Source organism: Leuresthes tenuis, unplaced genomic scaffold (assembly GCF_036924035.1).
Source record: "Leuresthes tenuis unplaced genomic scaffold, fLeuTen1.0.hap1 SCAF_1, whole genome shotgun sequence".
Lineage (NCBI taxonomy): Eukaryota > Metazoa > Chordata > Actinopteri > Atheriniformes > Atherinopsidae > Leuresthes > Leuresthes tenuis.
In genome coordinates, this window is record NW_027325355.1 from 4,894,256 (window position 1) to 4,909,870 (window position 15,615).

At 46.1% G+C, this 15,615-nt stretch overlaps 1 protein-coding gene, 19 non-coding genes and 20 pseudogenes across 20 annotated transcripts in view; 39 read left to right on the top strand and 1 right to left on the bottom strand.

The window, feature by feature from the left end:
- LOC140294513 (protein NLRC3-like) overlaps positions 1–15,615 on the bottom strand; it is a 1,060,349-nt gene that overhangs the window by 656,286 nt on the left and 388,448 nt on the right. The gene's annotated exons all lie outside the window — the stretch shown is intronic.
- Positions 221–339, top strand: LOC140277197 (5S ribosomal RNA). Its single transcript, XR_011909075.1, has one exon. It is a non-coding gene; the product is annotated as a 5S ribosomal RNA (ribosomal RNA).
- Positions 609–727, top strand: LOC140306525 (5S ribosomal RNA; annotated as a pseudogene).
- On the top strand, positions 997–1,115 carry LOC140298175 (5S ribosomal RNA). The gene has a single exon (XR_011913846.1). It is a non-coding gene; the product is annotated as a 5S ribosomal RNA (ribosomal RNA).
- On the top strand, positions 1,385–1,503 carry LOC140290630 (5S ribosomal RNA; annotated as a pseudogene).
- On the top strand, positions 1,773–1,891 carry LOC140310282 (5S ribosomal RNA). The gene has a single exon (XR_011916427.1). It is a non-coding gene; the product is annotated as a 5S ribosomal RNA (ribosomal RNA).
- On the top strand, positions 2,161–2,279 carry LOC140297932 (5S ribosomal RNA). The gene has a single exon (XR_011913623.1). It is a non-coding gene; the product is annotated as a 5S ribosomal RNA (ribosomal RNA).
- On the top strand, positions 2,549–2,667 carry LOC140268429 (5S ribosomal RNA). The gene has a single exon (XR_011907537.1). It is a non-coding gene; the product is annotated as a 5S ribosomal RNA (ribosomal RNA).
- Positions 2,937–3,055, top strand: LOC140297557 (5S ribosomal RNA). The gene has a single exon (XR_011913282.1). It is a non-coding gene; the product is annotated as a 5S ribosomal RNA (ribosomal RNA).
- LOC140302818 (5S ribosomal RNA) lies at positions 3,325–3,443 on the top strand (annotated as a pseudogene).
- LOC140290434 (5S ribosomal RNA) lies at positions 3,713–3,831 on the top strand. Its single transcript, XR_011912354.1, has one exon. It is a non-coding gene; the product is annotated as a 5S ribosomal RNA (ribosomal RNA).
- On the top strand, positions 4,107–4,225 carry LOC140297053 (5S ribosomal RNA). The gene has a single exon (XR_011913023.1). It is a non-coding gene; the product is annotated as a 5S ribosomal RNA (ribosomal RNA).
- Positions 4,495–4,613, top strand: LOC140313077 (5S ribosomal RNA; annotated as a pseudogene).
- On the top strand, positions 4,884–5,002 carry LOC140293331 (5S ribosomal RNA; annotated as a pseudogene).
- LOC140298894 (5S ribosomal RNA) lies at positions 5,272–5,390 on the top strand. Its single transcript, XR_011914492.1, has one exon. It is a non-coding gene; the product is annotated as a 5S ribosomal RNA (ribosomal RNA).
- On the top strand, positions 5,660–5,778 carry LOC140290954 (5S ribosomal RNA; annotated as a pseudogene).
- Positions 6,048–6,166, top strand: LOC140313082 (5S ribosomal RNA; annotated as a pseudogene).
- LOC140313193 (5S ribosomal RNA) lies at positions 6,436–6,554 on the top strand (annotated as a pseudogene).
- LOC140303250 (5S ribosomal RNA) lies at positions 6,824–6,942 on the top strand (annotated as a pseudogene).
- Positions 7,212–7,330, top strand: LOC140299429 (5S ribosomal RNA; annotated as a pseudogene).
- Positions 7,600–7,718, top strand: LOC140299569 (5S ribosomal RNA; annotated as a pseudogene).
- Positions 7,988–8,106, top strand: LOC140299570 (5S ribosomal RNA; annotated as a pseudogene).
- On the top strand, positions 8,376–8,494 carry LOC140276876 (5S ribosomal RNA). The gene has a single exon (XR_011909057.1). It is a non-coding gene; the product is annotated as a 5S ribosomal RNA (ribosomal RNA).
- LOC140298634 (5S ribosomal RNA) lies at positions 8,764–8,882 on the top strand. The gene has a single exon (XR_011914262.1). It is a non-coding gene; the product is annotated as a 5S ribosomal RNA (ribosomal RNA).
- On the top strand, positions 9,152–9,270 carry LOC140269819 (5S ribosomal RNA; annotated as a pseudogene).
- LOC140298895 (5S ribosomal RNA) lies at positions 9,540–9,658 on the top strand. The gene has a single exon (XR_011914493.1). It is a non-coding gene; the product is annotated as a 5S ribosomal RNA (ribosomal RNA).
- On the top strand, positions 9,928–10,046 carry LOC140290955 (5S ribosomal RNA; annotated as a pseudogene).
- LOC140275765 (5S ribosomal RNA) lies at positions 10,316–10,434 on the top strand (annotated as a pseudogene).
- LOC140298396 (5S ribosomal RNA) lies at positions 10,704–10,822 on the top strand. Its single transcript, XR_011914047.1, has one exon. It is a non-coding gene; the product is annotated as a 5S ribosomal RNA (ribosomal RNA).
- LOC140303256 (5S ribosomal RNA) lies at positions 11,092–11,210 on the top strand (annotated as a pseudogene).
- Positions 11,480–11,598, top strand: LOC140294023 (5S ribosomal RNA). Its single transcript, XR_011912735.1, has one exon. It is a non-coding gene; the product is annotated as a 5S ribosomal RNA (ribosomal RNA).
- On the top strand, positions 12,257–12,375 carry LOC140298897 (5S ribosomal RNA). The gene has a single exon (XR_011914495.1). It is a non-coding gene; the product is annotated as a 5S ribosomal RNA (ribosomal RNA).
- On the top strand, positions 12,645–12,763 carry LOC140297208 (5S ribosomal RNA; annotated as a pseudogene).
- Positions 13,033–13,151, top strand: LOC140313151 (5S ribosomal RNA; annotated as a pseudogene).
- On the top strand, positions 13,421–13,539 carry LOC140291871 (5S ribosomal RNA; annotated as a pseudogene).
- Positions 13,809–13,927, top strand: LOC140298621 (5S ribosomal RNA). Its single transcript, XR_011914251.1, has one exon. It is a non-coding gene; the product is annotated as a 5S ribosomal RNA (ribosomal RNA).
- On the top strand, positions 14,197–14,315 carry LOC140298635 (5S ribosomal RNA). Its single transcript, XR_011914263.1, has one exon. It is a non-coding gene; the product is annotated as a 5S ribosomal RNA (ribosomal RNA).
- LOC140298636 (5S ribosomal RNA) lies at positions 14,585–14,703 on the top strand. Its single transcript, XR_011914264.1, has one exon. It is a non-coding gene; the product is annotated as a 5S ribosomal RNA (ribosomal RNA).
- Positions 14,973–15,091, top strand: LOC140291121 (5S ribosomal RNA; annotated as a pseudogene).
- On the top strand, positions 15,361–15,479 carry LOC140298182 (5S ribosomal RNA). Its single transcript, XR_011913852.1, has one exon. It is a non-coding gene; the product is annotated as a 5S ribosomal RNA (ribosomal RNA).

Consider the following 15,615-nt stretch of genomic DNA (forward strand, 5'->3'; position numbering starts at 1 on the left):
ACCCTGTGACACATGAGGAAGTTGGTCATCTTCAGCTGCTGCTGCTTTGTTGGCAGACAAGAAGTGATCTGAGAGTCTCAGTTTCAACTACAGATAATAATCACATCAGGGATGAAGATGTGCCCACTACAAGTTAGCCTTTCTTGGCAATTATCTGGTTACATCGAGGAACTGTATGATTCCAGTACCTATGTAATGCACATTTGTCACAGACATTGTTGCTTACGGCCAAACCACCCTGAACATGCCCGACCTCGTCTGATCTCGGAAGCCAAGCAGGGTTGGGCCTGGTTAGTACTTGGATGGGAGACTGCTTGGGAATACCAGGTGCTGTAAGCTTTTTCTCTTCTCTCTACCACCTGCATGTCTTTTGTTGCAACGTCTGATCACCCTGTGACACATGAGGAAGTTGGTCATCTTCAGCTGCTGCTGCATTGTTGGCAGACAAGAAGTGATCTGAGAGTCTCAGTTTCAACTACAGATAATAATCACATCAGGGATGAAGATGTGCCCACTACAAGTTAGCCTTTCTCGGCAATTATCTGGTTACATCGAGGAACCGTATGATTCCAGTACCTATATAATGCACATTGTTCACAGATATTGTGGCTTACGGCCACACCACCCTGAATATGCCCGACCTCGTCTTATCTCGGAAGCCAAGCAGGGTTGGGCCTGGTTAGTACTTGGACGGGAGACTACTTGGGAATACCAGGTGCTGTAAGCTTTTTCTCTTCTCTCTACCACCTGCATTTCTTTTGTTGCAACGTCTGATCACCCTGTGACACATGAGGAAGTTGGTCATCTTCAGCTGCTGCTGCTTTGTTGGCAGACACGAAGTGATCTGAGATTCTAAGTTTCAACTGCAGATAATAATCACATCAGGGATGAAGATGTGCCCACTACAAGTTAGCCTTTCTCGGCAATTATCTGGTTACATCGAGGAACTGTATGATTCCAGTACCTATATAATGCACATTTCTGACTGACATTGTTGCTTACGGCCACACCACCCTGAACATGCCCGACCTCGTCTGATCTCGGAAGCCAAGCAGGATTGGGCCTGGTTAGTACTTGGACGGGAGACCGCTTGGGAATACCAGGTGCTGTAAGCTTTTTCTCTTCTCTCTACCACCTGCATGTCTTTTGTTGAGACGTCTGATCACCCTGTGACACATGAGGAAGTTGGTCATCTTCAGCTGCTGCTGCTTTGTTGGCAGACACGAAGTGATCTGAGATTCTCAGTTTCAACTACAGATAATAATCACATCAGGGATGAAGATGTGCCCACTACAAGTTAGCCTTTCTCGGCAATTATCTGGTTACATAGAGGAACCGTATGATTCCAGTACCTATATAATGCACATTGTTCACAGATATTGTTGCTTACGGCCAAACCACCCTGAATATACCTGACCTAGTCTGATCCAGGAAGCCAAGCAGGGTTGGGCCTGGTTAGTACTTGGATGGGAGACCGCTTGGGAATACCAAGTGCTGTAAGCTTTTTCTCTTCTCTCTACCACCTGCATGTCTTTTGTTGCAACGTCTGATCACCCTGTGACACATGAGGAAGTTGGTCATCTTCAGCTGCTGCTGCATTGTTGGCAGACAAGAAGTGATCTGAGAGTCTCAGTTTCAACTACAGATAATAATCACATCAGGGATGAAGATGTGCCCACTACAAGTTAGCCTTTCTCGGCAATTATCTGGTTACATCGAGGAACCGTATGATTCCAGTACCTATATAATGCACATTGTTCACAGATATTGTTGCTTACGGCCACACCACCCTGAATATGCCCGACCTCGTCTGATCTCGGAAGCCAAGCAGGGTTGGGCCTGGTTAGTACTTGGATGGGAGACTGCTTGGGAATACCAGGTGCTGTAAGCTTTTTCTCTTCTCTCTACCACCTGCATGTCTTTTGTTGAGACGTCTGATCACCCTGTGACACATGAGGAAGTTGGTCATCTTCAGCTGCTGCTGCTTTGTTGGCAGACACGAAGTGATCTGAGAGTCTCAGTTTCAACTACAGATAATAATCACATCAGGGATGAAGATTTGCCCACTACAAATTAGCCTTTCTCGGCAATTATCTGGTTACATAGAGTAACCGTATGATTCCAGTACCTATATAATGCACATTGTTCACAGATATTGTTGCTTACGGCCACACCACCCTGAATATGCCCGACCTCGTCTGATCTCGGAAGCCAAGCAGGGTTGGGCCTGGTTAGTACTTCGACGGGAGACTACTTGGGAATACCAGGTGCTGTAAGCTTTTTCTCTTCTCTCTACCACCTGCATTTCTTTTGTTGCAACGTCTGATCACCCTGTGACACATGAGGAAGTTGGTCATCTTCAGCTGCTGCTGCTTTGTTGGCAGACACGAAGTGATCTGAGATTCTAAGTTTCAACTGCAGATAATAATCACATCAGGGATGAAGATGTGCCCACTACAAGTTAGCCTTTCTCGGCAATTATCTGGTTACATCGAGGAACTGTATGATTCCAGTACCTATATAATGCACATTTGTCACAGACATTGTTGCTTACGGCCACACCACCCTGAACATGCCCGACCTCGTCTGATCTCGGAAGCCAAGCAGGGTTGGGCCTGGTTAGTACTTGGATGGGAGACTGCTTGGGAATACCAGGTGCTGTAAGCTTTTTCTCTTCTCTCTACCACCTGCATGTCTTTTGTTGAGACGTCTGATCACCCTGTGACACATGAGGAAGTTGGTCATCTTCAGCTGCTGCTGCTTTGTTGGCAGACACGAAGTGATCTGAGATTCTCAGTTTCAACTACAGATAATAATCACATCAGGGATGAAGATGTGCCCACTACAAGTTAGCCTTTCTCGGCAATTATCTGGTTACATCGAGGAACAGTATGATTCCAGTACCTATATAATGCACATTTGTGACAGACATTGTTGCTTACGGCCACACCACCCTGAATATGCCCGACCTCGTCTGATCTCGGAAGCCAAGCAGGGTTGGGCCTGGTTAGTACTTGGACGGGAGACCGCTTGGGAATACCAGGTGCTGTAAACTTTTTCTCTTCTCTCTACCACCTGCATGTCTTTTGTTGAGACGTCTGATCACCCTGTGACACATGAGGAAGTTGGTCATCTTCAGCTGCTGCCGCTTTGTTGGCAGACACGAAGTGATCTGAGATTCTCAGTTTCAACTGCAGGTAATAATCAAATCAGGGATGAAGATTTGCCCACTACCTATCAGCCTTTCTCGGCAATTATCTGGTTACATAGAGTAACCGTATGATTCCAGTACCTATATAATGCACATTGTTCACAGATATTGTTGCTTACGGCCACACCACCCTGAATATACCCGACCTCGTCTGATCCAGGAAGCCAAGCAGGGTTGGGCCTGGTTAGTACTTGGATGGGAGACTACTTGGGAATACCAGGTGCTGTAAGCTTTTTCTCTTCTCTCTACCACCTGCATGTCTTTTGTTGCAACGTCTGATCACCTTGTGACACATGAGGAAGTTGGTCATCTTCAGCTGCTGCTGCTTTGTTGGCAGACACGAAGTGATCTGAGAGTCTCAGTTTCAACTGCAGGTAATAATCACATCAGGGAAGAAGATGTGCCCACTACAAGTTAGCCTTTCTCTGCAATTATCTGGTTACATAGAGGAACCGTATGATTCCAGTACCTATATAATGCACATTGTTCACAGATATTGTTGCTTACGGCCACACCACCCTGAATATGCCCGGCCTCGTCTGATCTCGGAAGCCAAGCAGGGTTGGGCCTGGTTAGTACTTGGATGGGAGACCGCTTGGGAGTACCAGGTGCTGTAAGCTTTTTCTCTCCTCTCTACCACCTGCATGTCTTTTGTTGCAACGTCTGATCACCCTGTGACACATGAGGAAGTTGGTCATCTTCAGCTGCTGCTGCTGCTGCTTTGTTGGCAGACACGAAGTGATCTAAGAGTCTCAGTTTCAACTGCAGGTAATAATCACATCAGGGTTGAAGATGTGCCCACTACATATCAGCCTTTCTCTGCAATTATCTGGTTACATAGAGTAACCGTATGATTCCAGTACCTATATAATGCACATTTGTGACAGACATTGTTGCTTACAGCCACACCACCCTGAATATGCCCGACCTCGTCTGATCTCGGAAGCCAAGCAAGGTTGGGCCAGTTTAGTACTTGGATGGGAGACCGCTTGGGAATACCAGGTGCTGTAAGCTTTTTCTCTTCTCTCTACCACCTGCATGTCTTTTGTTGCAACGTCTGATCACCCTGTGACACATGAGGAAGTTGGTCATCTTCAGCTGCTGCTGCTTTGTTGGCAGACACGAAGTGATCTGAGAGTCTCAGTTTCAACTGCAGGTAATAATCACATCAGGGATGAAGATGTGCCCACTACATATCAGCCTTTCTCTGCAATTACCTGGTTACATAGTGTAACCGTATGATTCCAATAGCTATATAATGCACATTGTTCACAGATATTGTTGCTTACGGTCACACCACCCTGAATATACCAGACGTCGTCTGATCTCGGAAGCCAAGCAGGGTTGGGCCTGGTTAGTACTTGGATGGGAGACTGCTTGGGAATACCAGGTGCTGTAAGCTTTTTCTCTTCTCTCTACCACCTGCATGTCTTTTGTTGCAACGTCTGATCACCCTGTGACACATGAGGAAGTTGGTCATCTTCAGCTGCTGCTGCTTTGTTGGCAGACACGAAGTGATCTGAGAGTCTCAGTTTCAACTACAGGTAATAATCACATCAGGGATGAAGATTTGCCCACTACATATCAGCCTTTCTCGGCAATTATCTGGTTACATAGAGGAACTGTATGATTCCAGTACCTATATAATGCACATTTGTGAATGACATTGTTGCTCAACGGCCACACCACCCTGAACATGCCCGACCTCGTCTGATCTCTGAAGCCAAGCAGGGTTGGGCCTGGTTAGTAGTTGGATGGTAGACCGCTTGGGAATACCAGGTGCTGTAAGCTTTTTCTCTTCTCTCTACCACCTGCATGTCTTTTGTTGCAACGTCTGATCACCCTGTGACACATGAGGAAGTTGGTCATCTTCAGATGCTGCTGCTTTGTTGGCAGACACGAAGTGATCTGAGATTCTAAGTTTCAACTGCAGATAATAATCACGTCAGGGAAGAAGATGTGCCCACTACAAGTTAGCCTTTCTCGGTAATTATCTGGTTACATAGAGGAACTGTATGATTCCAGTACCGATATAATGCACATTTGTCACATACATTGTTGCTTACGGCCACACCACCCTGAACATGCCCGAACTCGTCTGATCTCGGAAGCCAAGCAGCTTTGGGCCTGGTTAGTACTTGGATGGGAGACCGCTTGGGAATACCAGGTGCTGTAAGCTTCTTCTCTTCTCTCTACCACCTGCATGTCTTTTGTTGCAACGTCTGATCACCCTGTGACACATGAGGAAGTTGGTCATCTTCAGCTGCTGCTGCTTTGTTGGCAGACACGAAGTGATCTGAGAGTCTCAGTTTCAACTGCAGGTAATAATCACATCAGGGATTAAGATGTGCCCCCTACATATCAGCCTTTCTCTGCAATTATCTGGTTACATAGAGTAACCGTATGATTCCAGTACCTATATAATGCACATTTGTGACAGAGATTGTTGCTTACAGCCACACCACCCTGAATATGCCCGACCTCGTCTGATTTCGGAAGCCAAGCAGCGTTGGGAGTGGTTAGTACTTGGATGGGAGACCGCTTGGGAATACCAGGTGCTGTAAGCTTTTTCTCTTCTCTCTACCACATGCATGTCTTTTGTTGCAACGTCTGATCACCCTGTGACACATGAGGAAGTTGGTCATCTTCAGCTACTGTTGCTTTGTTGGCAGACACGAAGTGATCTGAGAGTCTCAGTTTCAACTGCAGGTAATAATCACATCAGGGATTAAGATGTGCCCACTACATATCAGCCTTTCTCGGCAATTATCTGGTTACATAATGTAACCGTATGATTCCAATAGCTATATAATGCACATTGTTCACAGATATTGTTGCTTACGGTCACACCACCCTGAATATACCAGACGTCGTCTGATCTCGGAAGCCAAGCAGGGTTGGGCCTGGTTAGTACTTGGATGGGAGACTGCTTGGGAATACCAGGTGCTGTAAGCTTTTTCTCTTCTCTCTACCACCTGCATGTCTTTTGTTGAAACGTCTGATCACCCTGTGACACACGAGGAAGTTGGTCATCTTCAGCTGCTGCTGCTTTGTTGGCAGACACGAAGTGATCTGAGAGTCTCAGTTTCAACTACAGGTAGTAATCACATCAAGGATGAAGATATGCCCACTACATATCAGCCTTTCTTGGCAATTACCTGGTTACATAGAGGAACTGTATGACTCCAGTACCTATATAATGCACATTTGTGACAGACATTGTTGCTTACGGCCACACCACCCTGAATATGCCCGACCTCATCTGATCTCGGAAGCCAAGCAGGCTTAGGCCTGGTTAGTAGTTGGATGGGAGACTGCTTGGGAATACCTGGTGCTGTAAGCTTTTTCTCTTCTCTCTACCACCTGCATGTCTTTTGTTGCAACGTCTGATCACCCTGTGACACACGAGGAAGTTGGTCATCTTCAGCTGCTGCTGCTTTGTTGGCAGACACGAAGTGATCTGAGAGTCTCAGTTTCAACTGCAGGTAATAATCACATCAGGGATTAAGATGTGCCCACTACATATCAGCCTTTCTCTGCAATTATCTGGTTACATAGAGGAACTGTATGATTCCAGTACCTATATAATGCACATTTGTTACAGACATTGTTGCTTACGGCCACACCACCCTGAATATGCCCGACCTCGTCTGATCTCGGAAGCCAAGCAGGGTTGGGCCTAGTTAGTACTTGGATGGGAGACCGCTTGGGAATACCACGAGCTGTAAGCTTTTTCTCTTCTCTCTACCACATGCATGTCTTTTGTTGCAACGTCTGATCACCCTGTGACACATGAGGAAGTTGGTCATCTTCAGCTGCTGCTGCTTTGTTGGCAGACACGAAGTGATCTGAGATTCTAAGTTTCAACTGCAGATAATAATCACGTCAGGGAAGAAGATGTGCCCACTACAAGTTAGCCTTTCTCGGCAATTATATGGTTACATATAGGAACTGTATGATTCCAGTACCGATATAATGCACATTTGTCACATACATTGTTGCTTACGGCCACACCACCCTGAACATGCCCGACCTCGTCTGATCTCGGAAGCCAAGCAGGGTTGGGCCTGGTTATTACTTGGATGGGAGACCGCTTGGGAATACCAGGTTCTGTAAGCTTTTTCTCTTCTCTCTACCACCTGCATGTCTTTTGTTGCAACGTCTGATCACCCTGTGACACACGAGGAAGTTGGTCATCTTCAGCTGCTGCTGCTTTGTTGGCAGACACGAAGTGATCTGAGAGTCTCAGTTTCAACTGCAGGTAATAATCACATCAGGGATTAAGATGTGCCCACTACATATCAGCCTTTCTTGGCAATTATCTGGTTACATAGAGGAACTGTATGACTCCAGTACCTATATAATGCACATTTGTGACAGACATTGTTGCTTACGGCCACACCACCCTGAACATGCCCGACCTCATCTGATCTCGGAAGCCAAGCAGGGTTAGGCCTGGTTAGTAGTTGGATGGGAGACTGCTTGGGAATACCTGGTGCTGTAAGCTTTTTCTCTTCTCTCTACCACCTGCATGTATTTTGTTGCAACGTCTGATCACCCTGTGACACACGAGGAAGTTGGTCATCTTCAGCTGCTGCTGCTTTGTTGGCAGACACGAAGTGATCTGAGAGTCTCAGTTTCAACTACAGGTAGTAATCACATCAAGGATGAAGATATGCCCACTACATATCAGCCTTTCTTGGCAATTATCTGGTTACATAGAGGAACTGTATGACTCCAGTACCTATATAATGCACATTTGTGACAGACATTGTTGCTTACGGCCACACCACCCTGAACATGCCCGACCTCATCTGATCTCGGAAGCCAAGCAGGGTTAGGCCTGGTTAGTAGTTGGATGGGAGACTGCTTGGGAATACCTGGTGCTGTAAGCTTTTTCTCTTCTCTCTACCACCTGCATGTCTTTTGTTGCAACGTCTGATCACCCTGTGACACACGAGGAAGTTGGTCATCTTCAGCTGCTGCTGCTTTGTTGGCAGACACGAAGTGATCTGAGAGTCTCAGTTTCAACTACAGGTAGTAATCACATCAAGGATGAAGATATGCCCACTACATATCAGCCTTTCTCGGCAATTATCTGGTTACATCGAGTAACCGTATGATTCCAGTACCTATATAATGCACATTGTTCACAGATATTGTTGCTTACGGCCACACCACCCTGAATATACCCGACCTCGTCTGATCTCGGAAGCCAAGCAGGGTTGGTCCTGGTTAGTACTTGGATAGGAGACTGCTTGGGAATACCAGGTGCTGTAAGCCTTTTCTCTTCTCTCTACCACATGCATGTCTTTTGTTGCAACGTCTGATCACCCTGTGACACATGAGGAAGTTGGTCATCTTCAGCTGCTGCTGCTTTGTTGGCAGACACGAAGTGATCTGAGAGTCTCAGTTTCAACTGCAGGTAATAATCACATCAGGGATTAAGATGTGCCCACTACATATCAGCCTTTCTCGGCAATTATCTGGTTACATAATGTAACCGTATGATTCCAATAGCTATATAATGCACATTGTTCACAGATATTGTTGCTTACGGCCACACCACCCTGAATATACCCGACCTCGTCTGATCTCGGAAGCCAAGCAGGGTTGGTTCTGGTTAGTACTTGGATGGGAGACTGCTTGGGAATACCAGGTGCTGTAAGCTTTTTCTCTTCTCTCTACCACCTGCATGTCTTTTGTTGCAACGTCTGATCACCCTGTGACACATGAGGAAGTTGGTCATCTTCAGCTGCTGCTGCTTTGTTGGCAGACACGAAGTGATCTGAGAGTCTCAGTTTCAACTGCAGGTAATAATCACATCAGGGATTAAGATGTGCCCACTACATATCAGCCTTTCTCGGCAATTATCTGGTTACATAATGTAACCGTATGATTCCAATAGCTATATAATGCACATTGTTCACAGATATTGTTGCTTACGGCCACACCACCCTGAATATACCAGACGTCGTCTGATCTCGGAAGCCAAGCAGGGTTGGGCCTGTTTAGTACTTGGATGGGAGACTGCTTGGGAATACCAGGTGCTGTAAGCTTTTTCTCTTCTCTCTACCACCTGCATGTCTTTTGTTGCAACGTCTGATCACCCTGTGACACATGAGGAAGTTGGTCATCTTCAGATGCTGCTTCTTTGTTGGCAGACACGAAGTGATCTGAGATTCTAAGTTTCAACTGCAGATAATAATCACGTCAGGGAAGAAGATGTGCCCACTACAAGTTAGCCTTTCTCGGTAATTATCTGGTTACATAGAGGAACTGTATGATTCCAGTACCGATATAATGCACATTTGTCACATACATTGTTGCTTACGGCCACACCACCCTGAACATGCCCGAACTCGTCTGATCTCGGAAGCCAAGCAGCTTTGGGCCTGGTTAGTACTTGGATGGGAGACCGCTTGGGAATACCAGGTGCTGTAAGCTTCTTCTCTTCTCTCTACCACCTGCATGTCTTTTGTTGCAACGTCTGATCAACCTGTGACACATGAGGAAGTTGGTCATCTTCAGCTGCTGCTGCTTTGTTGGCAGACACGAAGTGATCTGAGAGTCTCAGTTTCAACTGCAGGTAATAATCACATCAGGGATTAAGATGTGCCCCCTACATATCAGCCTTTCTCTGCAATTATCTGGTTACATAGAGTAACCGTATGATTCCAGTACCTATATAATGCACATTTGTGACAGAGATTGTTGCTTACAGCCACACCACCCTGAATATGCCCGACCTCGTCTGATTTCGGAAGCCAAGCAGCGTTGGGAGTGGTTAGTACTTGGATGGGAGACCGCTTGGGAATACCAGGTGCTGTAAGCTTTTTCTCTTCTCTCTACCACATGCATGTCTTTTGTTGCAACGTCTGATCACCCTGTGACACATGAGGAAGTTGGTCATCTTCAGCTACTGTTGCTTTGTTGGCAGACACGAAGTGATCTGAGAGTCTCAGTTTCAACTGCAGGTAATAATCACATCAGGGATTAAGATGTGCCCACTACATATCAGCCTTTCTCGGCAATTATCTGGTTACATAATGTAACCGTATGATTCCAATAGCTATATAATGCACATTGTTCACAGATATTGTTGCTTACGGTCACACCACCCTTAATATACCAGACGTCGTCTGATCTCGGAAGCCAAGCAGGGTTGGGCCTGGTTAGTACTTGGATGGGAGACTGCTTGGGAATACCAGGTGCTGTAAGCTTTTTCTCTTCTCTCTACCACCTGCATGTCTTTTGTTGAAACGTCTGATCACCCTGTGACACACGAGGAAGTTGGTCATCTTCAGCTGCTGCTGCTTTGTTGGCAGACACGAAGTGATCTGAGAGTCTCAGTTTCAACTACAGGTAGTAATCACATCAAGGATGAAGATATGCCCACTACATATCAGCCTTTCTTGGCAATTATCTGGTTACATAGAGGAACTGTATGACTCCAGTACCTATATAATGCACATTTGTGACAGACATTGTTGCTAACGGCCACACCACCCTGAACATGCCCGACCTCATCTGATCTCGGAAGCCAAGCAGGGTTGGGCCTGGTTAGTAGTTGGATGGGAGACTGCTTGGGAATACCTGGTGCTGTAAGCTTTTTCTCTTCTCTCTACCACCTGCATGTCTTTTGTTGCAACGTCTGATCACCCTGTGACACACGAGGAAGTTGGTCATCTTCAGCTGCTGCTGCTTTGTTGGCAGACACGAAGTGATCTGAGAGTCTCAGTTTCAACTGCAGGTAATAATCACATCAGGGATTAAGATGTGCCCACTACATATCAGCCTTTCTCTGCAATTATCTGGTTACATAGAGGAACTGTATGATTCCAGTACCTATATAATGCACATTTGTTACAGACATTGTTGCTTACGGCCACACCACCCTGAATATGCCCGACCTCGTCTGATCTCGGAAGCCAAGCAGGGTTGGGCCTAGTTAGTACTTGGATGGGAGACCGCTTGGGAATACCACGAGCTGTAAGCTTTTTCTCTTCTCTCTACCACATGCATGTCTTTTGTTGCAACGTCTGATCACCCTGTGACACATGAGGAAGTTGGTCATCTTCAGCTGCTGCTGCTTTGTTGGCAGACACGAAGTGATCTGAGATTCTAAGTTTCAACTGCAGATAATAATCACGTCAGGGAAGAAGATGTGCCCACTACAAGTTAGCCTTTCTCGGCAATTATATGGTTACATATAGGAACTGTATGATTCCAGTACCGATATAATGCACATTTGTCACATACATTGTTGCTTACGGCCACACCGCCCTGAACATGCCCGACCTCGTCTGATCTCGGAAGCCAAGCAGGGTTGGGCCTGGTTATTACTTGGATGGGAGACCGCTTGGGAATACCAGGTGCTGTAAGCTTTTTCTCTTCTCTCTACCACCTGCATGTCTTTTGTTGCAACGTCTGATCACCCTGTGACACACGAGGAAGTTGGTCATCTTCAGCTGCTGCTGCTTTGTTGGCAGACACGAAGTGATCTGAGAGTCTCAGTTTCAACTGCAGGTAATAATCACATCAGGGATTAAGATGTGCCCACTACATATCAGCCTTTCTCGGCAATTATCTGGTTACATAGAGGAACTGTATGATTCCAGTACCTATATAATGCACATTTGTGAATGACATTGTTGCTTAACGGCCACACCACCCTGAACATGCACGACCTCGTCTGATCTCTGAAGCCAAGCAGGGTTAGGCCTGGTTAGTAGTTGGATGGTAGACCGCTTGGGAATACCATGTGCTGTAAGCTTTTTCTCTTCTCTCTACCACCTGCATGTCTTTTGTTGCAACATCTGATCACCCTGTGACACATGAGGAAGTTGGTCATCTTCAGATGCTGCTGCTTTGTTGGCAGACACGAAGTGATCTGAGATTCTAAGTTTCAACTGCAGATAATAATCACGTCAGGGAAGAAGATGTGCCCACTACAAGTTAGCCTTTCTCTGTAATTATCTGGTTACATAGAGGAACTGTATGATTCCAGTACCGATATAATGCACATTTGTCACATACATTGTTGCTTACGGCCACACCACCCTGAACATGCCCGAACTCGTCTGATCTCGGAAGCCAAGCAGCTTTGGGCCTGGTTAGTACTTGGATGGGAGACCGCTTGGGAATACCAGGTGCTGTAAGCTTATTCTCTTCTCTCTACCACCTGCATGTCTTTTGTTGCAACGTCTGATCACCCTGTGACACATGAGGAAGTTGGTCATCTTCAGCTGCTGCTGCTTTGTTGGCAGACACGAAGTGATCTGAGAGTCTCAGTTTCAACTGCAGGTAATAATCACATCAGGTATTAAGATGTGCCCCCTACATATCAGCCTTTCTCTGCAATTATCTGGTTACATAGAGTAACCGTATGATTCCAGTACCTATATAATGCACATTTGTGACAGAGATTGTTGCTTACAGCCACACCACCCTGAATATGCCCGACCTCGTCTGATTTCGGAAGCCAAGCAGCGTTTGGAGTGGTTAGTACTTGGATGGGAGACGGCTTGGGAATACCAGGTGCTGTAAGCTTTTTCTCTTCTCTCTACCACATGCATGTCTTTTGTTGCAACGTCTGATCACCCTGTGACACATGAGGAAGTTGGTCATCTTCAGCTACTGCTGCTTTGTTGGCAGACACGAAGTGATCTGAGAGTCTCAGTTTCAACTACAGGTAGTAATCACATCAAGGATGAAGATATGCCCACTACATATCAGCCTTTCTTGGCAATTATCTGGTTACATAGAGGAACTGTATGATTCCAGTACCTATATAATGCACATTTGTCACAGACATTGTCCCTTACGGCCAAACCACCCTGAACATGCACGACCTCGTCTGATCTCGGAAGCCAAGCAGGGTTGGACCTGGTTAGTACTTGGATGGGAGACTGCTTGGGAATACCAGGTGCTGTAAGCTTTTTCTCTTCTCTCTACCACCTGCATGTCTTTTTTTGCAACGTCTGATCACCCTGTGACACATGAGGAAGTTGGTCATCTTCAGCTGCTGCTGCTTTGTTGGCAGACACAAAGTGATCTGAGAGTCTCAGTTTCAACTGCAGGTAATAATCACATCAGGGATGAAGATGTGCCCACTACATATCAGCCTTTCTCGGCAATTATCTGGTTACATAGAGGAACCGTATGATTCCAGTACCTATATAATGCAGATTGTTCACAGATATTGTTGCTTACGGCCACACCACCCTGAACATGCCCAACCTCGTCTGATCTCAGAAGCCAAGCAGCGTTGGGCCTGCTTAGTACTTGGATGGGAGACTACTTGGGAATACCAGGTGCTGTAAGCTTTTCCTCTTCTCTCTACCACCTGCATGTCTTTTGTTGCAACGTCTGATCACCCTGTGACACATGAGGAAGTAGTTCATCTTCAGCTGCTGCTGCTTTGTTGGCAGACACGAAGTGATCTGAGAGTCTCAGTTTCAACTGCAGGTAATAATCACATCAGGGATGAAGATGTGCCCACTACATATCAGCCTTTCTCGGCAATTATCTGGTTACATAGAGTAACCGTATGATTCCAGTACCTATATAATGCACATTTGTCACAGACATTGTTGCTTACGGCCACACCACCCTGAATAGGCCCGACCTCGTCTGATCTCGGAAGCCAAGCAGGGTTGGTCCTGGTTAGTACTTGGATAGGAGACTGCTTGGGAATACCAGGTGCTGTAAGCCTTTTCTCTTCTCTCTACCACATGCATGTCTTTTGTTGCAACGTCTGATCACCCTGTGACACATGAGGAAGTTGGTCATCTTCAGCTGCTGCTGCTTTGTTGGCAGACACGAAGTGATCTGAGAGTCTCAGTTTCAACTGCAGGTAATAATCACATCAGGGATTAAGATGTGCCCACTACATATCAGCCTTTCTCGGCAATTATCTGGTTACATAATGTAACCGTATGATTCCAGTAGCTATATAATGCACATTGTTCACAGATATTGTTGCTTACGGCCACACCACCCTGAATATACCCGACCTCGTCTGATCTCGGAAGCCAAGCAGGGTTGGTTCTGGTTAGTACTTGGATGGGAGACTGCTTGGGAATACCAGGTGCTGTAAGCTTTTTCTCTTCTCTCTACCACCTGCATGTCTTTTGTTGCAACGTCTGATCACCCTGTGACACATGAGGAAGTTGGTCATCTTCAGCTGCTGCTGCTTTGTTGGCAGACACGAAGTGATCTGAGAGTCTCAGTTTCAACTGCAGGTAATAATCACATCAGGGATTAAGATGTGCCCACTACATATCAGCCTTTCTCGGCAATTATCTGGTTACATAATGTAACCGTATGATTCCAGTAGCTATATAATGCACATTGTTCACAGATATTGTTGCTTACGGCCACACCACCCTGAATATACCCGACCTCGTCTGATCTCGGAAGCCAAGCAGGGTTGGTTCTGGTTAGTACTTGGATGGGAGACTGCTTGGGAATACCAGGTGCTGTAAGCTTTTTCTCTTCTCTCTACCACCTGCATGTCTTTTGTTGCAACGTCTGATCACCCTGTGACACATGAGGAAGTTGGTCATCTTCAGCTGCTGCTGCTTTGTTGGCAGACACGAAGTGATCTGAGAGTCTCAGTTTCAACTGCAGGTAATAATCACATCAGGGATTAAGATGTGCCCACTACATATCAGCCTTTCTCGGCAATTATCTGGTTACATAATGTAACCGTATGATTCCAATAGCTATATAATGCACATTGTTCACAGATATTGTTGCTTACGGCCACACCACCCTGAATATACCAGACGTCGTCTGATCTCGGAAGCCAAGCAGGGTTGGGCCTGTTTAGTACTTGGATGGGAGACTGCTTGGGAATACCAGGTTCTGTAAGCTTTTTCTCTTCTCTCTACCACCTGCATGTCTTTTGTTGCAACGTCTGATCACCCTGTGACACATGAGGAAGTTGGTCATCTTCAGCTGCTGCTGCTTTGTTGGCAGACACGAAGTGATCTGAGATTCTAAGTTTCAACTGCAGATAATAATCACGACAGGGAAGAAGATCTGCCCACTACATATCAGCCTTTCTTGGCAATTATTTGGTTACATAGAGAAACTGTATGATTCCAGTACCTATATAATGCACATTTGTCACAGACATTGTCGCTTACGGCCAAACCACCCTGAAAATAACCGACCTCGTCTGATCTCGGAAGCCAAGCAGGGTTGGGCCTGGTTAGTACTTGGATGGGAGACGGCTTGGGAATACCAGGTGCTGTAAGCTTTTTCTCTTCTCTCTACCACCTACATGTCTTTTGTTGCAACGTCTGATCACCCTGTGACACACGAGGAAGTTGGTCATCTTCAGCTGCTGCTGCTTTGTTGGCAGACACGAAGTGATCTGAGATTCTCAGTTTCAA